Source organism: Mauremys reevesii, linkage group 1 (assembly GCF_016161935.1).
Source record: "Mauremys reevesii isolate NIE-2019 linkage group 1, ASM1616193v1, whole genome shotgun sequence".
Taxonomy (NCBI): domain Eukaryota; kingdom Metazoa; phylum Chordata; order Testudines; family Geoemydidae; genus Mauremys; species Mauremys reevesii.
This window is the reverse complement of record NC_052623.1, coordinates 54130848-54154370: the sequence shown is the minus strand read 5'-3', so window position 1 is coordinate 54154370 and position 23523 is coordinate 54130848. Positions and strand designations below refer to the sequence as shown.

The window sequence follows — 23523 nt, the reverse complement described above, 5'->3', positions numbered from 1 at the left end:
CCAGGAAATGAGCTGGGTGGGCTGTCTGAGAAATTGAGCAGACTTACTATTGCAGTCTGCATCTAGCCCTGTTCCTACCTCCCTTCTGTCCTTGCTCCTAGCTCCCACCTTGCTGCCCCTCTGGTTCCTGCCTTTATGCTTTGCTCCTGACCATCAGCTACCATTCCTGGCTCTAACCTCCCAACTCAGACCTCTGACTTCCACTTTGGCTTAACCCTTGGTTCTGGCATTTGGTAATTGATCACAGCTCTGATCCTCAGCTTTCATTTCCAATTCTGATTCTGGCTGTACCCCAGGCTCTGCTGTTTGGTAGGTGACTTTGGTTCTGATCCTCACTTCCATTCCCTGAGCTGGATGCCTGCTCTGCCCACTAGGCCATACCACCTGTGTCCCAGTTCCTAACACTCATTGTGTCAACGTACTGGGGATTTATGTGCCTGTTGGAGACACTGAGAAGTAGAGTTGCCATCTGGCTGTTCTTTGTACTGCCTTGGCAGTGGCTGGTAAATATGTGCCAGAAGCCTTTTATTTTTTTCCATTGGACAGTTAAGCAGAAGTGAGCTCCCTGCTCTGGAGAGAGAAATGGAAGCCCAGTAACTGGTGTTCCCCACTCTTCCACGTTCACAGGGGGCTTCTTGAGTTCCAGATGGTCAGTCAGGCTGCTGGGCAGCCTTGCTTAGAGAGTTGCATGTGCATTGCATCCACTACCCCCAGACACCCAGCATCCCTCTTCCCTTAGTCCCCTGCATTCCTCAGACACCCCGCACCCATCAGCTCTCATGTATTGATTACCCACAGCCCTTTACAGAGTTCTTGGCACCACCCATAACTTTGGGTCCTACACAGAGCCTCTTGCACACCCCTCAGCCATATTTAACTAATAATTAGCTATAGTCTGCACCAGGACCCATTTGGTTAGGAGCAGACAGATAAGAGGTGGGCAATGGCTGTTTCTTCTGCATCTCCAAGGTGGCAACCAAAATGAAGAGTTGGTTTTCAAGTATGGTTGTGATGATGAGACGATACCAGTGCACTTTGCAGGTATTTACTAGTTCTTTTGTTTAGAGGGTGTGTCAGTGTAGTTTATGGAAGAGCCTGGCAGAACCAGTATTAACACAAGAGGATGCTCCTATGTGAAAGTGTCCCAGTCCACATTGTTAATTTAATAACAGAACCAGCTGCTGGGGAAAGTGGAAATCTGCTGATCTCCCTACCCTGCCCCCACTCCAGCCAGGCCTGCTGCTACCCGTGTATCTGTAGTGTTATGTCAGGACCAAATTTTCCATCATTCCATCAAACAGACATTTCTAGAGTCCACTATTGCCCTTTGTTACCAACCAGCAGTTTGGACAGAAGCATTGTGCCATGCCCTGGACTAACACAAACCACTGACTCCTATTTCCAAAATAATGTTCAGGTATCACTAGTTTCAAAACACCAAAAACAGAATGAAAGTGAATCAATATATTGAGAAATGATGGGGTGTGCACCCCACACAAGGCACATCAGGTTAAATTAGGTTAATTAGCGTGTTAGACTGCACCTGAGGGTGAGCCAGGGCTTGAAAAGCTGATTGATGATGGAACCCAGCTGAGACGGCACAGTTGAGGCTGGTATAAAGCCTGGGAGTTAGCAGTAGAAAGACACTGTGGGGGAAGTAGTGTGCAGATCTTCCATGGGAGACGGCAGCTTGCATTTGGGGGGGAGAGCAGCTATGGTGTTAAGTAGTGTGCAGTTATTCCATAGGAGGAGGGAGTTTAAGCCGGTAAACTGAGAGAGGGGGGAGCCAGAAGCTGTAAGAAGGAGTCTAGGGGAATAGCAACAGAGTCTGGGAGAAAACAGACCACAGTTGCTAGACATAGGGTCTCTGGACTGGAATTTGGAGTACACTATGGGCCCAGGTCCCCCTACCAGCCACTGGGAAAGTGGCACAGTCTGGGCAGTGAATGGGAAGACTGCCTGATCCAGTTTGTATGGAGAGACTTTGATACTGCAGCAGGGGAGGACTATAGTGACTTGGCTGGAAGGCCAAGTCATGAAGAGAAGAACTCTGAGGTGTATAGAGAGAATGTGGCAGGGTGTGTGAACAAGCAGTAGAATGGGGTGCTGGACCTGGAAAAAGCTAATCCTCAGGGTGGCCAGAAGGAGGTGCTCTCACAGTGAGCAGACATGACGCAATTGGACTGCTGGTATTGGGATGTCATCATTATAGCCAGTTAGTGCCATTCGAAGCCCTAGTCTCAGTTAGGCCCAGCAGCTGAAGTAAGTTTTCATGTGCGTCTCTTGCCAATAACAGCAGATCTGAAAATTGTCTGAACCAGGTTAAATGATAGTGGTACAGTCCCACCTAGCCCAATGTAATTAACATTTCAGGCCAATTTATTTATGTTATCTTGGTGGAACTCTTAGTCAAAACATTGCAAGAATGTCTAATGTTTTGGTGCTCATCAACTTTCTCATCTGCCTGTCTGTAGACTAACTGCTGGATACTTAGCTGTATGTGAGGCACACAGATAACTGGGTAGGCCTTCTGCTCACCCTGCTGGCTTGCCAGCCACACAAAGCATGCATGTGACCAGTGCCCCCTAATTACAAAATAACCACAGAGATAACTGAATTCTGTGATAGGAGTGAACTAATAGTTTTCAGATGTTACCTTGAAATAAACTGTTAGAAGAGGGTTTTCAACAAAATCTGAAACTTAAATATGTCTGTCATAAGTGGTGGCCTGAAACAATAGCAATAGACGTCTCGCTTGAAGGATTGCAACAAACTTATGTTTTTAAAAGCATGTGGCTTGACTTGCTGAGATAGCACAGTCTGTGAGCAGAAAAAAACAAGGATGAGGGGGATGTGCCAGGCACTAATCTCATGGATGGTGTAGGTGAAGTATAAGAATTACAAGATGCATGTACAGAGCTCTCCTTGCAGATAGAGGCAAGAAAGAGAGGCGTGCTGCTTTTGGAAGCTGTTGGCAATCTGTGCAAGGGCAGGAGAGAACTCACAAGAAGTTCTTGTGAACCATTTGCAGGAGGTATTGGACGACAACAAAAAAATGCTCATGTGGCTCAACTGTTGAAGATCAAGGGAGGCTTGGGAATTAAAGAGAGAAGCAAAAGATCAGCATAGAGGGGAGGAACAGAGCCATAACAAGGCATTTTAGCACCCAGAGCAAGTGAGCAAATTTGTGCCCACATAGAGGCAACACCTCTGCACGGCTGTGCGCTCCCTAGGCCGGGCGGGCGGCACAGCTCTGAGCTGCGTCCCTGGCACACTCTTGCCTCTCCCTCAAAAGATCCTGGCAGTGGCCGGTGATGCCCCCTGGAGCCAGCCCCTGCCCATGGAGCCTAGCTGCCAGCAGCAGAGCCGGGAGTGCCAGGTAGCGGCAAGCGAGCACCTCAGGGAGCATCTTATGGCATCTGGGATATGTGGGCAGGGGCCAGCTCCAGGGAGCATGGCCAGCTGGTGCTAGGCTTCTTCAGAGGAGAGGCAGGAGCACATCAGGGCACAGCTCAGAGCTGTGCCGCCTGTCCTACCAGCAGAGCAGCGGTGGCCCACCTCCGGGAGCAGGGCAGGGAGGGCTGCTAGGCAGCCAGCCAGCACTCCAACTCCCACATCATGGAGAGCCAGGGGCTCAAGTGGGCCGGGCAGCTTCCACCAGCTTCTGATCCACTGACTCCTAGAAGGAAGAGACGGTTTTCAGAGTGTGGGGCATGCCTACCTCCACAACTTGAAAACCTCAGCTAAATGGAAGGCTGAAATTGGAGGGAGGGGAAATGACCACATGTGCCCCCCCCCAAACACCCCATTTTTCTGCCCTGCAGCTTTACACCCTGGATAGCTACTTTGCTTGCCCTAGCATGGTTACGGCCCTGGAGAGGAGAGAGAGAAACAGAAAAGGGGAAAGAAAGATACAGAAGCAGAGTGGCCCTGGAAAAAGGAGCCTGTCCCATATGTTTGCTACCAAACTGGAGACTTCAGACAACACTCTCTCAATCATCACCATCATGAGGCACTCAGTTCCTCTCCCCTACCAACACTACAGCAGAGTACTCCAGGACAATACCTTCTAATGCTTTGCCCACATGTCAAACTTGCCCTTTCAAGCACCAGTCTACAAAGTGCTACAGTAGAGTACAGTGATGATACACACACTTGCACACCTGTGATGACATCTCTAATTAGTGAGCTCTGATTGGACTTACTTACCTGATTGTGTGCTGGCCTTTTGGGTGTTTTCTTGTGATCTGTTAACATTTAACATAATTTTTTAAAGACTTTGCTCCATCTTTATCAGCAGATATTGCACAGCCTAAGTTCTATAACTGCATATAGGTTGTCATGGGATGATGAGGCAAAGTCCAGATGGTTTATTTCCAGTTATGGGACACATTTACTTTAGGTTTCAGAGTAGCAGCCGTGTTAGTCTGTATCCGCAAAAAGAACAGGAGTACTTGTGGCACCTTAAAGACTAACAAATTTATTTTAGCATGAGCTTTCATGAGCTACAGCTCACTTCTTCTCACTTTAATTCATCAAAGGGAAAAGTAGTGATCTGAGCTGAAACTATTTTAATTCAAATAAATAGAAATGTATGAATTTATTGAATATAAATAAAAAACAGTCCTCCACACCCTCCTCATCTCTTGATCACTGTTAAAAAAAATAATGGCATCCCTTACACTGACTTCCTTGCTTAGAACCAGCAACTACTCAGTTTCCACCCCCTAGAGAAAGAGTTTCAGGCATGCCAGGATATGTTGTAGCAATTTCCATCCTGTTGGCTGAGGTTGTGGAGTACACAGCTTTGAGTGATGGGATTTTTATTGAGGTTATTGTCACTTCAGTTAACCAGCTCCCTTCTAGTGTCACACCAAACTCCTCTCCTTCCTCCTCCCCCTTCAATGTGCATCTGCACAAATACTTGTCTAGAAAAAGCTTTAACGTTTAACTCTTCAGAGTCATACAAACATTTGCCTGTTAATTTAGCAGTATATTGTATTTCCAAGACTTTAATTTTGTTAGGATTTAAAATGAATGGTTTGTTAGATATTGGATGTTGTATTTAAAATTAGCAGAACAGCATTGTTGTAGTGGTTAATGCACAGGACTAGTCAGATGATCTGGGTTCTCTTCCTGGCTTTCCTACAGCTTTCTTGTGTGGGCAAACCAGTAACTTCTGTGCCTCAGTATCCCCATTTCTAAGATAGGAAACACATCTGTCACACGGAGTGTTGTGGGTATTAATTCATTCATGTTTCTAAAGAGCTTTGAGTCTTTTAGGTAAGGCACTATAAAAGTGTGTGTGTGTGTCTGTCTGTGTGTGTGTATGACAACTGTTTGAAAAATGTTGATTGTTTCACAAGGGGGAACAGGAGATAATTTCCCCCTGAGTTTGACAGCCAGTCTGAAAATTTTGAAAATTCCAGAATTTTAAAATGTAAGATGCATGCTTTTGCAAGGATCTTCATAATTCTTCCCCTAACATTTCAGTGATCAAAATGTTTTATTAGATATCTGAAATTTCTCTGTGTAGCAAACAGAACATGCACAAAGAAGATTGACATTATTTAGCGTAGAGTGAAAAAACTATTGAGAGACAGGTTTCACCCAGGATACAGTCCAGCTTATCTTTTAGTTTTAGTTAAAGCCCCAGATCCAGGAGACATGCGATTTTGAGACTCTATGTATTTATTTATTTATTAAGGTAAGATTCTAGCCTTTATGGCTGTGGACAAAAGCCTGAAAATGTGACTTGAATGCACCCTAAAAGCTCAGATAACAGAAGGCAAATATAGATAACACCAAAGGTGGGCCTGTAACAATATATAATTGAGGTAGCCTCTTCCATCCTTAAGCACTTTACAAACTATTCATAGGCCACCACTTGTCCACTTCTGAAAGGCAACTATTTCTGCAGTGAACTCTGCACAGTGATTTTTTTTTTTTGGATTAGAAGTTTCTTTCTTTCTACTTAAGATAGCCCTCTACATTATTCAGTTGAAACTGCAATTACCAGTGTTTGTTTGGACAGGAGTTAGCATTTCATGTTTTACAAAGTGCCTTGGAATCTTTAGTGTCCACATGTGATCAGGACCCTGGGATTATTTTACCCTAAAAATGGCATCACTGTCAAATGAACACCATATTGGTCTGTTCTTGTTGTTTTATCGTCTATATTGTGGTAACGCCTAGAGGTCTCAACCATCTTAGGCCCCTGTTGGCCTAGTTGCTGTACAAACATATAGTAAATGAGGAGACCCTGCCCTAAAGAACTTAATCTCAAAGACCAAACATAAGAGGTGGATGAAACAAACCTGCAGGCAATGCGGGGTGGGCAGGGAGGATGGGATAACAGATAACAGGACATTTTAGCATAGACTAGTCATGTGAACAATTCATAGACAATCTTGCCCACGTGCTCAGATTCTAACTGATTGCCATATTTGGGATCAAGAAGGAATTTTCCCCAGGTGAGGTTGGATCCTGAGGTTTTTTGTCTTCCTCCGCAGCATGGGTAGCTTGCAGGTTTAAACTAGTGTAAATGGTGGAATCTAACTTGAAGCCTATAAATGATTTGAGGACATCAGAAACTCAGCCAGAGGTTAGGGGTCTATTACAGGAGTGGGTGGGTGAGATTCTGTGGCCTGCAATGTGCAGGAAGTCAGACTAGATCAGGGATCGGCAACATCAGGCGCGCGGCTCGCCAGGGTAAGCACCCTGGCAGGCCAGGACAGTTTGTTTACCTGCCGTGTCCACAGGTTTGGCTGATCACAGCTCCCACTGGCCGTGGTTCACCGCTCCAGGCCAATGAGGGCGGCGGGAAGCCACGGCCAGCACATCCCTTGGCCCGTGCCGCTTCCCACAACCCCCATTGGCTTGGAGCAGCAAACCGTGGCCAGTGGGAGCCATGATCAGCCGAACCTGCGGACACGGCAGGTAAACAAACTGGCCCGGCCCACCAGGGTGCTTACCCTGGTGAGACACGTACCAGAGGTTGCCGACCCCGGACTAGATGATCATGATGGTCCCCTATGACCTTAAATCTGAGTCTATTTACACCGTGGTGGTTTAGTGTTAGTTCCAAGGGAAGCATGCCTCTTACAGAATCACCAATACAATTTCCTGCAGCACCTGTTTATTGGAAATCTCCCATCAATATCCTGCCTTTGTCCCACTAGTATGTCCTGACGAGGACGTAGCACAAAATGGTAAGTTATGAAGTGGTGCATGTAGCTCAAGAAGAGTTTATACTTTGTAGTGGCTCCACTTGTTTTTATTCTCAAGTTGTCTTCCATTAGCTTTTTGAAAAAATTCTCATGCTTGTGAGAAGCATCCTCTTTGGGAGGTGCGATGCTGTTATGCTTTACGAATGTAAATTAACTAATCTTCCAGGAGTAATTGATAGAAAAGTAATTTCCTTTATCATGACAAACAGTTTTTCAGTATGAGAGTAATGACTTCAATTTAAAAAACTATAAATTGTGTATTCGGGAGCTCCGGGTCTGACTATTATTCACTGTGAAATATAAATTACACTTTTCTGCATCTAGGTAATTATAAATAACACTGCAGCTAGGATGACATTCCTTTTCTTCACCGGTTTGTTGTAATTGACAACAGGAACAAAAGATCTAGGGTTGTTTATTTTTTAATAAGCTAACATGGTGTTGCTTAGTGCACTAAATAAAGGTCAAAATGTTCTTTGTATTCTCAGAGTTCACTAGATATGGGCATGAACCAAACCTAGACAACCTCAAAAGTGATGATGGTTCAAAATCCCAGAATCCATATTTCACAAGTTGAACCTATTTCTGTAATAGGCCAAGGTGTTCAAAATCCTGATCTGGATCCAACTTTTTTGCTCAGGGCCATCTCTGAACCTAACACCAGTATTCTATTTAGGGAATGAGAAGGAAAAATAGGTTAGTTATTCTAAATATGTATTCTGGTGGCACCCATAATGTACGTACGCTCACACACAAAAACAGTCTTTGCTTTGAAGAGCTCAGGCTCAGAAACCAACCATCATGCCATAGGAAGGACAGAGGAATGCAATCAAAAGGCACACATTTATATACCTTCATTAAAAATATCCCTGATTCCTTCAAAGTGGAACAATAATGGCTAGACTGACTTCTTGTTACAGTAGAAGTGGGCGCTGAGAGAGTAAGGAGAGGAGAGCATGAAGGTGCTTGTGGGAGAAGCAGACAAACCAAGAGGTTGGCATCAGGAAATGCAGAGGAGATGTGGGCAGTGTAAAAAAGATGTTCGGGTAGTTTGTTAACTCGAGCAAACGTGGTGCTTTAAATTGTAAAGATCATTCTAAATAGAGGCAAACCAGCTTCAGTGCAAATATGAGCTCTGCTATGTGTGATTTCTGGTAATGAGACACTTTCCCAGCGTAAACATTTTCACTGCAGTCTGTGAACTAGGGGATATCATAATGCAAGGGGGATATAAATGAGAACTGTGTTTTCCTAATGATCCTCATGGGGAGGGGAAAAGGTCATGGATCTAAAAGATCAGCAGCAAAATTACTGACTGAATTAGCAACAAAATAGAAAGCTGTATTTTGTGCATGCTGTGTTGCTTTATAAGATCCCTGCTTTTGTCCCTAATTTTGATCCTTTGCCTTGCTTTAGACCACTGATACTCAGACATCAGTGGTTCAGGAGCCAAATCAGCAATTTACATTCCCCAAAAGAGCCACAGTAGTGTGAATTCATTGTTTCATTTAGTTATATATTATTCTCACAGCAAAACGACTCACCAAGTATTTTATCAACTGCAATTGGTTGTAACTAACAGTAAAAGCATCTTGATTGGTTAATAATTAAATCAGTGTTTTAATATCAGGTGCTGCAAAGAGCCACGGGAGACCCATTAAAGAGCCACTTGTGGCTCATGAGCCTCAGTCTGAGTATCACTGATTTAGACCTATTTCTACTGCTCTGCAGCTTTAGATAAGGTGATTTGTAGCAGTGTTCATGAACTAGAATGAGTAACAGAAACATCCTGATGCCATATATTCTCAGGGTATGTCTACACGACGAAATTAGTTTGATTTAATAGAATTCGATTTTTTAGAAATTGATTTGATACTGTTGTTTGTGTGTTTCCCCACTAAGTGCATTAAGTCGGTGGTGTGCGTCCACAGTACCAAGGCTAGCGTCGACTTTTGGAGCGTTGCACTGTGGTAGCTATCCCACAGTTCCTGCAGTCTCCGCTGCCCACTGGAATTCTGGGTTGAGTTCCCAATGTCTGATGGGGCAAAAACATTGTCACAGGTGGTTCTGGGTACATGTCGTCAGCCAGCCCCGCCCCCCCCCGTGAAAGCAATGGCAAAAAATCGTTTCTCGACTTTTTTCCTGGGTTACCTGTGCAGACAACATACCACGGCAAGCATGGAGCCCACTCAGCTCACTGTCACCGTACGTCTCCTGGGTGCTGCTGACAGACGCGATACTGCAGTACTACACAGCAGCAGCTCCTTGCCTTTGCAAGTTGGCAAAGATGGTTACCAGTCATACTGTACCGTCTGCTACTGTCCCCTGGTTGCTCCTGGCAGGCCTCAGTGAGGCCGGTCAGGGGTGCCTGGGCAGACATGGGTGCCCCTGGCCGGCCTCGGTGAGGTCGGTCGGGGGTGCTTGGGCAGACATGGGTGCTCCTGGCCGGCCTCGGTGAGGTCGGTCGGGGGTGCTTGGGCAGACATGGGTGCTCCTGGCCGGCCTCGGTGAGGTCGGTCGGGGGTGCCTGGACAAAAATGGGAATGACTCCCCAGGTCATTCTCTTCTTTAAGTTTTGTCTAATGGAGATTCAGTCCTACCTGGAATATCAGGCAAACCTACTAAAGAACCAGAGAGGCAAATGGCCGCTCTGGGTCAGAGCCCCAGACATCCCACAGAAATGATGAGCTGCATGCCATTCTAGGGGGTGCCCCTACAACAACCCCACTCGTTGCTTCCCTTGTCCCCCACCCCTCCTGGGCTACCTTGGCAGTTATCCCCCCATTTGTGTGATGAAGTAATAAAGAATGCATGAATTTGAAACAACACTGACTTTATTGCCTCTGCAAGCAGAGATCAAAGGGGGGAGGGGAGAGCAGTTGGCTTACAGGGAAGTAGAGTGAACCACCATTCTGCACTTGCTCAGCCTATAGTTGAACTGCTCCTTACTACTGTCCAGGCTTCATGAGCCATGGGAGCAAGGGGTGGGCTGGGGTAGGTGCGACCGCGCGGTGCTGCCAACTGGGAGAGCAGCCTGAGGCAGAACCCTACAGCTCGCATGATATTCCAGGCAGGACTGAATCTCCATTACACAAAACTTAAAGAGAGAATGACCTAAAGTCATTCCCATTTTTGTCCAGGCGGCCCCAACCGACCTCACCAAGGCCATCCAGGAGCACCCACGGGACGACGGTGATGACTACCAGTCATACTGTACCATCGGCAAGGCAAGGCAAGGCAAGGCAAGGCAAAGGGATGCTGCTGTATAGCGCTGCAGCACTGTGTCTGCTAGCAGCACCCAGGAGACATACGGTGACAGTGAAAAAAAGGTGAGAAATGATTTTTTGCTATTGCTTTCATGGGGGGGGGGAGCTGATGATACGTACCCAGAACCACCCGCGACAATGTTTTTGACCCATCAGGCATTGGGAGCTCAACCCAGAATTCAAATGTTTGGCGGAGACTGCGGGAACTGTGGGATAGCTACAGTCATCAGTTGCCCCTCCCTCGCTGAGAGCAACGACTGAGAATTGTTTCACACCTTTTTTCCATGCAGACGCCATAGCACGGCAAGCATGGAGCCCACTCAGATTGCTGCGGCAGTTATGAGCACTGTAAATATCACACGCATTATCCTGCAGTATATGCAGAACCTGCAAAGGCAGGTGAGGAGGTGACGGCAGGGCAGTCACGAGAGTAATGAGGACATGGACACAGACTTCTCTAAAAGCACTGGCCATGGCAATTTGTCTATCCTGGTGACAATGGGGCAGGCTCATGCCATGGAACGCCGATTCTGGGCCCGGGAAACAAGCACAGACTGGTGGGACCGCGTAGTGTTGCAGGTCTGGGATGATTCCCAGTGGCTGAAAAACTTTTGAACGTGTAAGGGAACTTTCATGGAACTTTGTGACTTGCTTTCCCCTGCCCTGAAGCGCAAGAATACCAAGATGAGAGCAGCCCTCACAGTTCACAGGCGAGTGGCGATAGCCCTCTGGAAGCTTGCAACGCCAGACAGCTACCGGTCAGTCAGGAATCATTTTGGAGTGGGCAAATCTACTGTGGGGGCTGCTGTGATCCAAGTAGCCAAAGCGATCTTTGACCTGCTGCTATCAAGGGTAGTGACTCTGGGAAACGTGCAGGCCTTAGTGGATGACTTTGCTGCAATGGGATTCCCTAACTGTGGTGGGGCGGTAAATGGAATGCGTATCCCTATCTTGGGACTGGAGCACCAAGGCAGCGAGTACATAAACTGAAAGAGGTACTTTTCAATGGTGCTGCAAGCACTGGTGGATCACAAGGGACATTTCACCAACATCAGTGTGGGATGGCTGAGCAAGTGCAGAATGGTGATACCTTTGGATGTTTAAAAGCACGCTGGTGCAGTTTACTGACTTGGTTAGACCTCAGCGAAACCCATATTCCCATAGAACAAGAAGCAATGGGCTTAAACTGCGGCAAGAAAGGTTTAGGTTGGACATTAGGAAAAAGTTCCTAACTGTCAGGGTGGTTAAACATTGGAATACACTGCCTAGGGAGGTTGTGGAATCTCCATCTCTGGAGATATTTAAGAGTAGGTTAGATAAATGTCTATCAGGGATGGTCTAGACAGTATTTGGGCCTATCATGAGGGCAGGGGACTGGACTCAATGACCTCTCAAGGTCCCTTCCAGTCTTAGAGTCTATGAATCTATGAATCGTTATTAGTGCTTGCTGTGTGCTCCACAATATCTGTGAGAGTAAGGGGGAGGCATTTATGGCAGGATGGGAGGCTGAGGCAAATTGCCTGGCCGCTAATTATGCGCAGCCAGACACCAAGGCAATGAGAAGAGCACAGCAGTGCGCGGTGTGCATCAGAGAAGCTTTGAAAACCAGTTTCATGATTGGTCAGGGGGCTACGGTGTGAAAGTTCTGTTTGTTTCTCCTTGATAAAAACCTGCCCCCTTGGTTCACTCTACTTCCCTGTAAATAAACCGCCCTCCCCTCCCCTCCCCCCTTTGATCACTGCTTACAGAGGCAATAAAGTCATTGTTGTTCAAAATTCATGCATTCTTTATTACTTTGTCACACAAATGGATGGATAACTGCCAAGGTAGCCCCGGAGGGGTGGGGGAGGCATTATTGAATGCCAGCTTTCTGTTGCTTGGGCAGTCCTCTGGGGTGAACTGGTTGGGTGGCCGGAGGCCCCCCCACCACGTTCTTGGGCCTTTGGGTGAGGAGGCTATGGAACTTGGGGAGGAGGGCGGTTGGTCACAGAGAGGCTGCGGTGGCAGTCTGTGTTCCTCCTGCTGCCTGTCCTGCTCAACAATACGCCGAAGAATGAGTTTGATCCTTGAGTAGCCTGAGCATTGCTTCCTGCCTCCTTTCATCACACTGACCCCACATCTCCTCTCGCTGGTCCCTCCTGTCCTCTCGCTCGTCCCTCCTGTCCTCGTGTTCATTTTGTGCTTTCCTGCACTCTGACATTGTCTGCCTCCATGCATTCTTCTGGGCTCTTTCATTGTGGGAGGACTGCATGAGCTCAGAGAAAATGTCATTGTGAGTGCGTTTTTTTCCACCTTCTAATCTTCACTAGCCTCTGGGATGGAGATGATACAGTGAGCGTTGAAACATTTGCAGCTGCGGGAGGAAAAAAAAGGGAGAGTAGTATTTAAAAAGACACATTTTAGAGAACAATGGGTACACTGTTCCACGGTGAACCAAGCTGTTAACATTACATAGCATGTGTGCTTTCTTTACAAGGTCGCATTTTGACTCTTATATTGAGGGCCTGCCGATTTGGTGTGAGAGATCACACATGCTGGGCTGACGGGCAACATAATTCGGCTTGCAGGCAGCCATGGTAAGCCAGTCTTTTGGCTTCTTTAACCTTCATAACATGTGGGAATGGTTTCAAACAGCAGCGCCCTCATGTCCCATATCAAGCACCTGTTGGGTTGGCCATTTAAAATGGGTTGGCCATTTAAAAGGAGGGGCTGTGGTTTTCGGGTTAACGTGCAGCACAAACCCAACTAAAGCCCTCCACCCCACCCTATTCTCTGGGATGATCGCTTCACCCTCCCCCCCAGCGCGTGGCGCACAGCAGGGATGATTTCTGTTCACCCACAGGCAAACAGCCCAACAGGAACGGCCACCTCTGAATGTCCCCTTAATAAAATTCCCCTATTTCAACCAGGTGACCATGAATGATATCACTCTCCTGAGGATAACACAGAGAGATAAAGAATGGATGTTGCTTGAATGCCAGCAGACACTGGGACTTATGCAATGATTCCAGACTATGTGCTACTGGCCTGGTGTGGTAATGGAGGACGGAATAAGGCTGGCCTCCCCAGAAACCTTTTGCAAAGGCTTTGGGAGTACATCCAGGAGAGCTTCACTGAGATGTCCCTGGAGGATTTCCGCTCCATCCCCATACACGTTAACAGACTTTTCCAGTAGCTGTACTGGCCGCAAATGCATCCCAAGTCGTCAGGGCAAATTAATCATTAAACATGCTTGCTGTTAAACCATGTACAATATTCACAAAGGTACACTCATCAGAGGTGCCTTCGCTGCCTTCAAGGTCCATGACCCCGCCTTGAGTGGCTTGGGAGGCTACTGGGTCCAGGGTGATAAACAGTTCCTGACTGTTGGGGAAAATGTTTTCTCCGCTTCCTTGCTGTGCGCTAACTTCAACATCCTCCTCCTCCTCCTCCTCTTCCTCATTCCCTAAATCTGTTGCATGAGAGTCCATTGACAGAGTCAAAGCACAGGGGTGGGGTAGTTGTAGGGGCACCCCCTAGAATGGCATGCAGCTCATTATAGAAGCGGCATGTCTGGGGCTCTGCCTCGGAGTGGCCATTTGCCTCTCTGGTTCTTTGGTAGACTTGCCTCAGCTCCTTAAGTTTCACGCGGCACTGCTACGGGTCCCTGTTATGGCCTCTGTCCTTCATGCCCTTTGAGATTTTTTTCAAATATTCCAGCATTTCATCTTTTAGAACGGAGTCTTGATAGAATGGATTCATCCCCCCATACAGCGATCAGATCCAGTACCTCCCGTTCGGTCCATGCTGGAGCTCTTCTGCAGTTCTGGGACTCCATGGTCACCTGTGCTGATGAGCTCTGCCTGGTCACCTGTGCTGATCAACTCTCCACGCTGGGCAAACCGGAGATGAAATTCAAAAGTTCGTGGGGCTTTTCCTGTCTACCTGGCCAGTGCATCGGAGTTGAGAGTGCTGTCCAGAGCGATCACAATGGAGCACTCTGGGATAGCTCCTGGACGCCAATACCATCGAATTGCGTCCACACTACCCCAAATTTGATCCAGCAAGGTTGATTTCAGTGCTAATCCCCTCGTCAGGTAAGAGTACCGAAATCAATTTTAAGAGCCCTTTAAGTTGACAGAAATGGTTTCGTTGTGTGGACGGGTGCAGGGTAAAATCGATCTAATGCTGCTAAATTCAACCTAAACTCATAGTATAGACCAAGGCTCAGACGCCCAGGAAGCAACAGATGGTGATTAGGAATTTCATGGAAGAAATAGTCTCAGATGACCATTAACTTGAACAAAAGGGATATTTTGTCCAATGCAAAGTTAATGGGAACTTAAGGTAAAGACTTAAAGCCAAAAAAATCAGGCAAATTTGGAAATCTCTTTTGAAGGTGGACAAAATATTTTCTCTGAGACCAAGCATGCCGAATTTGAGCTTAGAAGAAGTATTTTGGGTCAAGTTAAAGCCTTTGTGATAGGAGTTTATAATCAGTGCTGCCTTAGTCATTTCTTTTCAATCATTGCTGTTCTACTTTTTATCCACCCACCCGCCATCCTTACAAAGAGCTCAGACTTTATTAGCTATTTAATCATTTGGAATCCCCTATTACCAAATGCATTATGAGACCAATGTGTGTCCGAGCATTCAGCTGTTGCTTTGTGTATTTAATAGCCTGTCATATTTTAGTCCCTGTAGAAATTACTAGTCAAATGTTTTTCTCCTCTTAATTAACGTGGCCAAACTAAACATTTATTTGAAATTAACATCATTGATCCTTTGTCAACACCTGAGATCTAGTCTGCAGCCTCAAAGTCTACAGCTCAGAGACAAAGCAGTTTGTGTTCATCCAAAATAAAAGTTGTACTTTTAAGGTCCAATCCTGTTTCTCATGAATTCAGTGGGAATTCCAGTAAAACTCACTTCCCCCTGTTGATCTGAAGGTGGTTCATCCCTGTCTGAGACATTGCCTTGCTATGTTTGAATAGCTCTCATGGTGCAATAAAATTAACAAATGATTCAGAGATTAAAAAAAATGGTGGTGTGCTTATTAAACTCTGAAAGACATATATAGTCCTCTAATTTACAATACTGCATGCTGCTTTCTTTCCCCTCTCTCTTTTCTATATGCAATTAATGACTACAGGCTTGATTTATTGCCTGGAATCTGTTGGGGGAACAGGAAATTCAGAGGCCCACTTTGCTTTAAATGTGCTCTTGGGCTGACAGCTGTAAAATGACTGGCCTGCTGCTGAGCCAGCTTCAGGGGCTCCCATAGCTCTAAAGGCCAAGGATACTTTCTCCTGGATCCAGGCCGTGCAATTCAGCTGGAAAACTAAATTGTAATAGAGCAACAGAAATATCTAAATTTGGAGGGGAAAGATAAGCTTAACGCTTGTCTTAATTTAAAGCACAATCCTATAGAAATGAGAAATCTTGAGACATTCAATCCATCCCTCTACCACTGCAGGGTAGTTCCTGTGACTCTAAGCACCCCTATATTTGCATGCTACTGCAATGGTGTTTGTATAAAATATTAGTTTCATTTGATATCTCACGAGGCATAACATACTGGTTATTAATATAATTGTACATGCAGGTGTTAATGTTATATGTGAAGTTTATGAATTCCCTCTGTGATGTTTCTAGAACATGTTTAAGACAAGACAGCCTAGGCAAAAGTGATAAACAGGTCTGTCCTAGACCAAGCAATGTGGGTTTACCTCAACTTGTATATTAGCTCTAAAGAAAGCTATCAAGCTACACAAGTGGAGATTATTCTGATTCTGAACTCAAGAGACGGAGAATTAATATGGTCCATGCACCCCAGAGAGATACTGGAGCCTTAATCCCCCTTTGGGGATATAAGGCACACGGAGACTCTACCCTTGTCCGTCACCTCAGGAGATGAAGAAACCAAGCAATTTGATCTCAGTGATGGGTCCTGGCCAGTAGAAGGTTGGAAAGGTGACCGGGGTAAAAGAAATCATCTTGAACAAAGACTTTATCTTGCTAGATTAAACTTTAAGACTTTAGATGCATGTTTTCACTCTTATTTGCTTGTAACCATCTCTACCTTTATCTCTTCTGCTTGGTATCACTTAATCTCCGCTCTTTTAATTAACCTGTTTTACTTGTACTGTAAACCAATTCAATGCTGTGTTTGAAGGGAAAGGTGTATTTATCCCAGTTAAATTGATAAGCTGTGATGTACTGACTCTTTAACAGAGCAGCAAACTTAATATGTTCTGTGAATGCACAATGGTAAGGGCTGTGCATTGCAGAGAGACATCTCTGAAGAGCTGGAGGGCTGAAGCTCACTGTTACATTCTAGGCGAGGTTTGGACTGGGAGAGCCTTGAGTAGTTTGCTGGAGGAAAACAGACTGGTGTGGGAGGGAGCTGACACAGTCTAATCACCAGCAAAACTCACTCACGAGACGTGGAGCAATAGTACAGTGGCTCATAGCTGTGGGTATCTTCACAATTCCCTACAGTACATTTTTCTGTCATGAGTTCAACCTGAATTATATAACCCAATTGTTAAGCCTAGGTTAAATTAACCCAGAATTCAATTATTCAAAGGGGCAGAGTGTTAGGGAAGCTGTTAAACTCAACAGATTGGAAAAGAATAGTCAGTGCAGTTCCCACATGTTGGGACTCCGGGATCAGTAGGCCTGATTCATGGTTTTTTAGGGAAGATTCTGCAGCTGGTTGGAGGTGGGGAAAGGGAACAGTATTTTTATGTTTAAACTGTTCATGAGGGAACAGGGTGGGGTTCTGCAGCTGGGAAGGTGGAGGGCAAATGGAGGACTGTTTTTTAATTGGTTCATTAGTAATATTTGCAGCCCTCCTGGAGGCTACAGTAATGAAAACAAATAATCAGATTGGGAACTTTTGATCTAGCAGCACAAACTGTGGGGCACACATACTCCCTTGGGGGCATGATTAGGTTATCAGGAGTGTGCAAGGACCTGAAGGGGGCCATGTTTTGTCCAGTAGGGGAAGTGGACGGAGCTCTGTGCAGGCAGTCTTGGCTGCCAGGACCAGAGCCTCTGGCTTCTTGCTCCCCCACTGTTGCAGCAATTATCTTCCTGGGCTGGCAAGGCCAGTGAGGACTCTGCGAGTGGGGACACCAAGACTGCACCCTGGGAGGATTGATCGCTTCACTCCCTCCCCCAACAGACAGGGCCGTGCTGGAGTTTGGAGGGGGCTGTGTTTGATGGGGGCCAGTACTCATGGGGTCTGGCCTGACCCCAGCCCTTCATTGTGGCTTCATTTGTTTTCCCTGTGCAGGGTGGGGAGTGAGATGAGCAGGGAGCCAATTCCCAGCAGCTAAGACCACACAACTGCTGCAAGAAGCAGAAGGCTTCCTCACCTGCCACATGGTGAGTACCCCTCAGCCCCCATGGGTACACGAGGGAGCACCTGGAACACATATCTCTGAAGTTGGACTCGCCCCCCCCCCCAAAAAAGCTTAAAACCTCTGCCTTAGATCCATGCTTGGAGGGAATCAGTGGCATTTCATCCAGTCCCTGGCTGTGTGGGACATCTGCTTAAGAGTTAGTACAGACTGTACCCATGAGTCACATGAAATAATTTCTCTCTATAGTCAGTGTTTCCAACCATATTAATTATTATTCACATTATGATAGTACCTAGGAACCCCAATCAGGACCCTTTTGCGTGAAGCACTGGACAGACCAGTAATGAAGATGGTCCCTGCCCTGAAGAGTTTGCAGCAGCCCAGATGATCAACAGTATGTCTCCCACTCTTTGATTTTTATTGTGAGATTCCCTGTATTTGGTGGGCTTTTTTTCTTAAAGCCCTAGCTGCTGGAAGCAAGAGATTGGATGAAAATCTCAGCTTTCATTTTTTAAAAAGCAAGTTTCTAGTCTTCATGGCTGCAGAGATTTTTTTTTTAAATGTGACCTAAGTGCATCCTGAAAGTTCAGAAGGCAGATATAATGACCCAATGGATTATTTGGCTTAAAAATTGCATGTATGGGGGTGGAGGGTGGGGTGGGGGTGGTTTTATTTGTTTTTAAATCTCATGACTTCTGGGGTCCTGACTCCTGATTTCCGAGCACTTGCGGTTGGCAGTGCTGCTGGCAGGTGTATGAAACAGACAAACAGGGTGGAGGTGGGTTAGGAGGATGAGGAAACAATCAAATTAACCCAGTTGAGCAAAAAAGTAGAAGTCACTGTTCCCCACTCACATAACCAATGCCAGATGAATTGAATTGTAGATAGCTTGACAAAGGTAGATTTTTAAGAAGGGATTTAAGAAGATAATGGGTAGTTTTTTCCCCATGCACAGGATGACTGAGAGAAGCAGATAAATTGGTGCTTGATGTCTTCAATGGCAGAATGAAGGTGGGAGTAGATGGCTCAATAAACTAGAAGATTTGATACGTGGGTTAAATGGTGAAGGGGCATAATGGCAAAGACAAGGAGCTTGTGTGTGATGTGGTTGGGTCAAGGGGAGCTTGTGGAAGGCTGCAGCTTGGGGCCATGTGATCACAGTGCCAACCAGAGGTGATCCTAACAGCTGTGTTTTTGACTTGAGAGTTTTGATGGGTTTTCCCAGGGTGCAACCTGAATTGTGGGACCACTGAGCCCTCTGTCTTGCCAACTTGGGGTATCCCTCTCACACTGTGTGATGCTCTGACAAGCTACAAAGCACATACAGACATCCACAGGGAGGGACACACCCAACTGAGTTACATAAATGCTTCTCCCAGCCACTCATGAACCAACAATAGGGAGGCTCCAGCCAATCCCCCCCCAGCCTGGTACCCTAGAACTGTACCATCTTGCAGAGGTTAGAAGCCTGAGCAGTGTAAGTTAATTACTCAGTCTGACTCTCCCTTGATGTGAAGAGGGGACACACTAGCCTTTGTAACCTGAGCTGAGATTTCCCAAGCTCTTCAACCAAACCACACTGTTTTAGATAAAATATAAAACATATTTATTAACTACTGAAAAGTACTAAATAGTAAGAACAGAGATCAAAGTTGGTTACCTAAGAAATAAAATTAAATTCACAATGTGAGTTCTATAAGCAGGATTTGAATCAAGCAGTGTCTCACCCTGATAGTATAAACAAGTCACAGATCTTCAGTACTCAGGCTGGAACTCTCCTTCAGCCTGGGACCTCCTTCCCAGTTCAAAGTCTTTGTCCTCCAGACGTGTTTCCAGGTGTTGAGTTGTGGGGAGAGTGAGATCAAGGCATGATGTCACTCCCCTTTTATAGTTTCTTCCAGCTTGCTGGAAAGATCTTTTGCTATGACATGGATCAAGCAGCCTCCACTGTATGTGTGGTCTCTCTGAGACATCTTCACCATATACAGTTCCTGGGATAATAGTTGGGAGTGTGGATTCCCTTTAATGGGCCACCATCATGTCTAGCTATTCCGTTGTTGCACCTGAAAGGCTGGTTGTGTGTTCCTAATCTCACAACATATTTCAGTAACACACCCTGCAAAACTTCATAACTTCACATAAAGTGATAGCACATATAGTCCAAGACAGGGGTCAGCAACCTTTCAGAAGTGGTGTGCCGAGTCTTCATTTATTCACTCTGATTTAAGGTTTCACGTGCCAGTAATACATTTTAATGTTTTTAGAAGGTCTCTTTCTATAAGTCTATAATATATAACTAAACTGCTGTTGTATGTAAAGTAAATAAGGGTTTTAAAATGTTTAAGAAGCTTCATTTAAAATTAAATTAAAATGCAGAACCCCCGGCCTGGTGGCCAGGACCCAGGCAGTGTGAATGCCACTGAAAATCAGCTTGCGTGCCGCCTTTGGCACATGTGCCATAGGTTGCCTACCCCCGGTCCAAGAGGATACTGACATTCAACAGATCAAGACTTTTAAAATGATACCTCACAAGGCATACTTTGTAGAAAACATATAATTCGGACAGTGGTGAAATGGGGGTTCCAGAGTGTCACAAGGGGGTAATGCAGCCAGAGAGGAGGAGATTACAGTAGTTGAGGGCTGGCATGAGATGACTAGGGCCTGAATGAGAGCTGTGGAAGTCTGGACAGACTGAAAAGACCAATAGAAATGTTATGCAGCTAGAAGTGTCAACACTTGGACACTGCCTGGATGTGTGGGTCTAGAGAAAGGGCTGTTTCAAAGATGACGCTCATTAGGGGGTTTACAGACTGAGGGGATGGCTAAAAACTGGAGAGGGGAAAGTTCAGTTTTAGCCATGTTGAACCTTTGTCTAACTTTGAGCACAAGAGTAGCCCCATTTACACCATGCTTAAGTGCATTGCTGAATTGGGGCCCAAATTACTTGAATGACTTTGTACATTAAGACTAAATTCTTGCTCATTTCCAAGGTGCTGTACAACTTTGCTCCATATGTGTCTGATTTCTTCCTAGCCTCCACCTTGTGATCTATAAAAGCAGCAAAGAGTCCTGTGGCACCTTATAGACTAACAGACGTATTGGAGCATGAGCTTTCATGGGTGAATACCCACTTCGTCGGATGCATGTGATCTACATACTGTCAGCTCACCTCATTTTAAAAACTCCCTTTATCTTCTCCCCTTGTCCCTTTTTCCATGTGCCTAAAGCAACCTCCCTCTCTGGGGGTGCAAAGCATACTCCAGCATATGGACTATGGTATATTTTCTATATCAAATGCCTCCTTAAAACCCCCTACTGTTGCCTTGTCCCTGGAAAAGTACCTCTGCTCTAGTGCTATCATCTGCTTCCTAAATCTGTTCTTTAAAGGTTCAAGCACAGCTGTTTCACATCTCCTTTATTTGATGTTATCTCTTTTATTTCCCTTCCTGCTTTGTTCTTGTAATTCCCTCTTTGTCTAATTTACACTGTAAACTCCCCAGGGCAAGAAGCATGGACAGATTCTCATCCTGACTACACTGGAGTAACTTCATAAAAGTCAAAGAAGTTACTCTGGAGTTACCTTGATGTAACCAGAGGCAGAGTTTAGACACTTTTTTTCTTTCTGTAAATACATATGTAAGTAGAGTCTGGATGAGCTCTCCCCTGACATCTAGTGGTGAGCTGTGGAAAAGGACTTCAGAAGCTGATCTTGTTTGCATGGACACACCCACTCTGCCTAGGCACTAAGCATGATGGGATTGCTTGCCCAAATGTTCACTTGTGGCTGGTGTTAGATCCCCAGTCTCCTTGTTATTGGGGAAGGAGTAATAAAGGGTTGTTTACCCTTGTTGTGTGAACCCAGGGCAGCAGAACTGTACCTGGCACACCCCAATGGACGGACTCACTCTCAACTGCATGGCACTTGCTAGGCAGGGGACATGGGTTCCAAAGCCCAATGAGTTGGGAGGGATTTTTCCAGTAATAGTGGAGAAGGTTTAAAATATATAAAAATTTAAAAAAGGGGGCCCTAGATGCTATTTGACTTCTTTTTCCCCCTCAGTGTTATAATAGAGCTAATTTAGACTCAATTGAGAGTGTAGTTACTCACTGTAGAGCTGAAATCACTGATATCTAGGTCTAAGTATTAGACCTACTTTAGGATAGTATCTTTGTTGTAAGAGGCTGCCCAGTGTGCACCAGCATTGAGGCTTCCCCCCAACAGCTGAAATCAGAGAGCTGTGGTAAAGGGGAGGGCCCTGAAGACATCTTGGTGAGCAGCCAGCAGGGAGGCTGGTGGAGAGGTGTGGCTAGCAGAGAAGCTGGTGGAGAGGGTCAGAGCAGAGCTCCACAGAGGCATGGCGATGAGGGCAATGAGTGAGTGCCTAAGCAGTGCAGTGTGTAAGGTGCCTCCTTACCCCTCCTCATCTTCCACACAGGATGGGAGGTGAACTCTGCGCATGAACTGCTGAACTCTGTGGCTGCACTGGCCAAGGACAACAACTGTGAGTAGGGTACAGAGAAGGGATGGGCATGTTAAAGGGACTTTTGGGTTGCTGGACTTAAGATGCTGAGGGGAAAAGGGCACTGCCCAACTTATTTGGAGGATGGGTCTTTTGCTCATGGTTTCTATGAACCCTAGTTGCAGTGTTTTCCCAAATTAATGCTGAGTTAATTCCCTCCTTTTATTTAAAGTTTTTGCTACACTCAGACTCTGTGCTTGTGACAGGGGAAATATTGCCTCCTAGAGATGCCCAGGGAGTGGTGTGTAATTGTCCCAGGTCACTGGGTGGGGGCTCAAGATGGTTTTGTGTTGTATTGTTGAAAAGGAACCCCTAGATATGGAACCCGGCCCTTGTTGCTGCTAGCTCCACCTTGCACAAGGGTTACACATAAATGTGTTTTATGGCAATTAACAATATTAAGTCTGCTTCATTTAGAGAGTTTAACATTTAATTTAAAATCTGCAGAAGTGATGCCGATCCTGAAAAATATCTTATCAGTGATAATACAGCTACCAACCTACACCAGTTTCAAGCAGGAGCAGTTCAATGATTTCAGACAGCACATTGACAACTAGAAGTCAGATGAGAGATCTTTACTATTCAATACACTAACTTTTAAATGGAGTCTGGGGTAGGCTGGAGAAGCACATATACAATGAAGACCTAGCAATTGACTCGTGCAGATTGTATCTGACTTCCTCTGGAGCCCTGTCAGCCACCTCAGTTTTTCAAAAAGTATTGTTCAGATTTATCTCAGGAATGTAATGGAGGCTGAGACCCCTATTATCTGGAAGAAGAGGTGAAGCTACAGGGGTACTGATCCAAGCCTTTAAGCCACAGGTTGTACCTTGCATGGTGCTTCAGTTTCATCTGAAATTCAGCTGCTGGAGTGAGCTTGGGTTACTAAAGGTAAACTTTCTCTGCACATAGCACCCCTGCTGAAAACACACTGTGGCTTCCTTTCAGAAAAAAATGATTTTAAAAATATTTGTATGCTTACTGAACTTGCTTTGAATGGACAGAACTGCTCTTTTGTACTGTCAGCTCCTTACATCCCTGCAGGTTTCTCTCTTCTGTTATGCCCCCAAACTCCTTGCCTCTGCAGATTAGGGGACATTGAAGAATGTGCAGCTCTGTCACTGGGATGACTGCTTTTGCAACTGACTAGCACTGATGC

The 23523-nt window shown here is 45.7% G+C and overlaps 1 protein-coding gene across 1 annotated transcript in view; it reads left to right on the top strand.

The window, feature by feature from the left end:
- The first annotated feature begins 22181 nt into the window (after positions 1-22181).
- STARD13 (StAR related lipid transfer domain containing 13) overlaps positions 22182-23523 on the top strand; it is a 480039-nt gene continuing 478697 nt past the window's right edge. The window contains exon 1 of the mRNA XM_039530647.1: positions 22182-22346. The gene's annotated coding sequence lies outside the window, so the exon portion shown is untranslated. The remainder of the gene's footprint in view (positions 22347-23523) is intronic.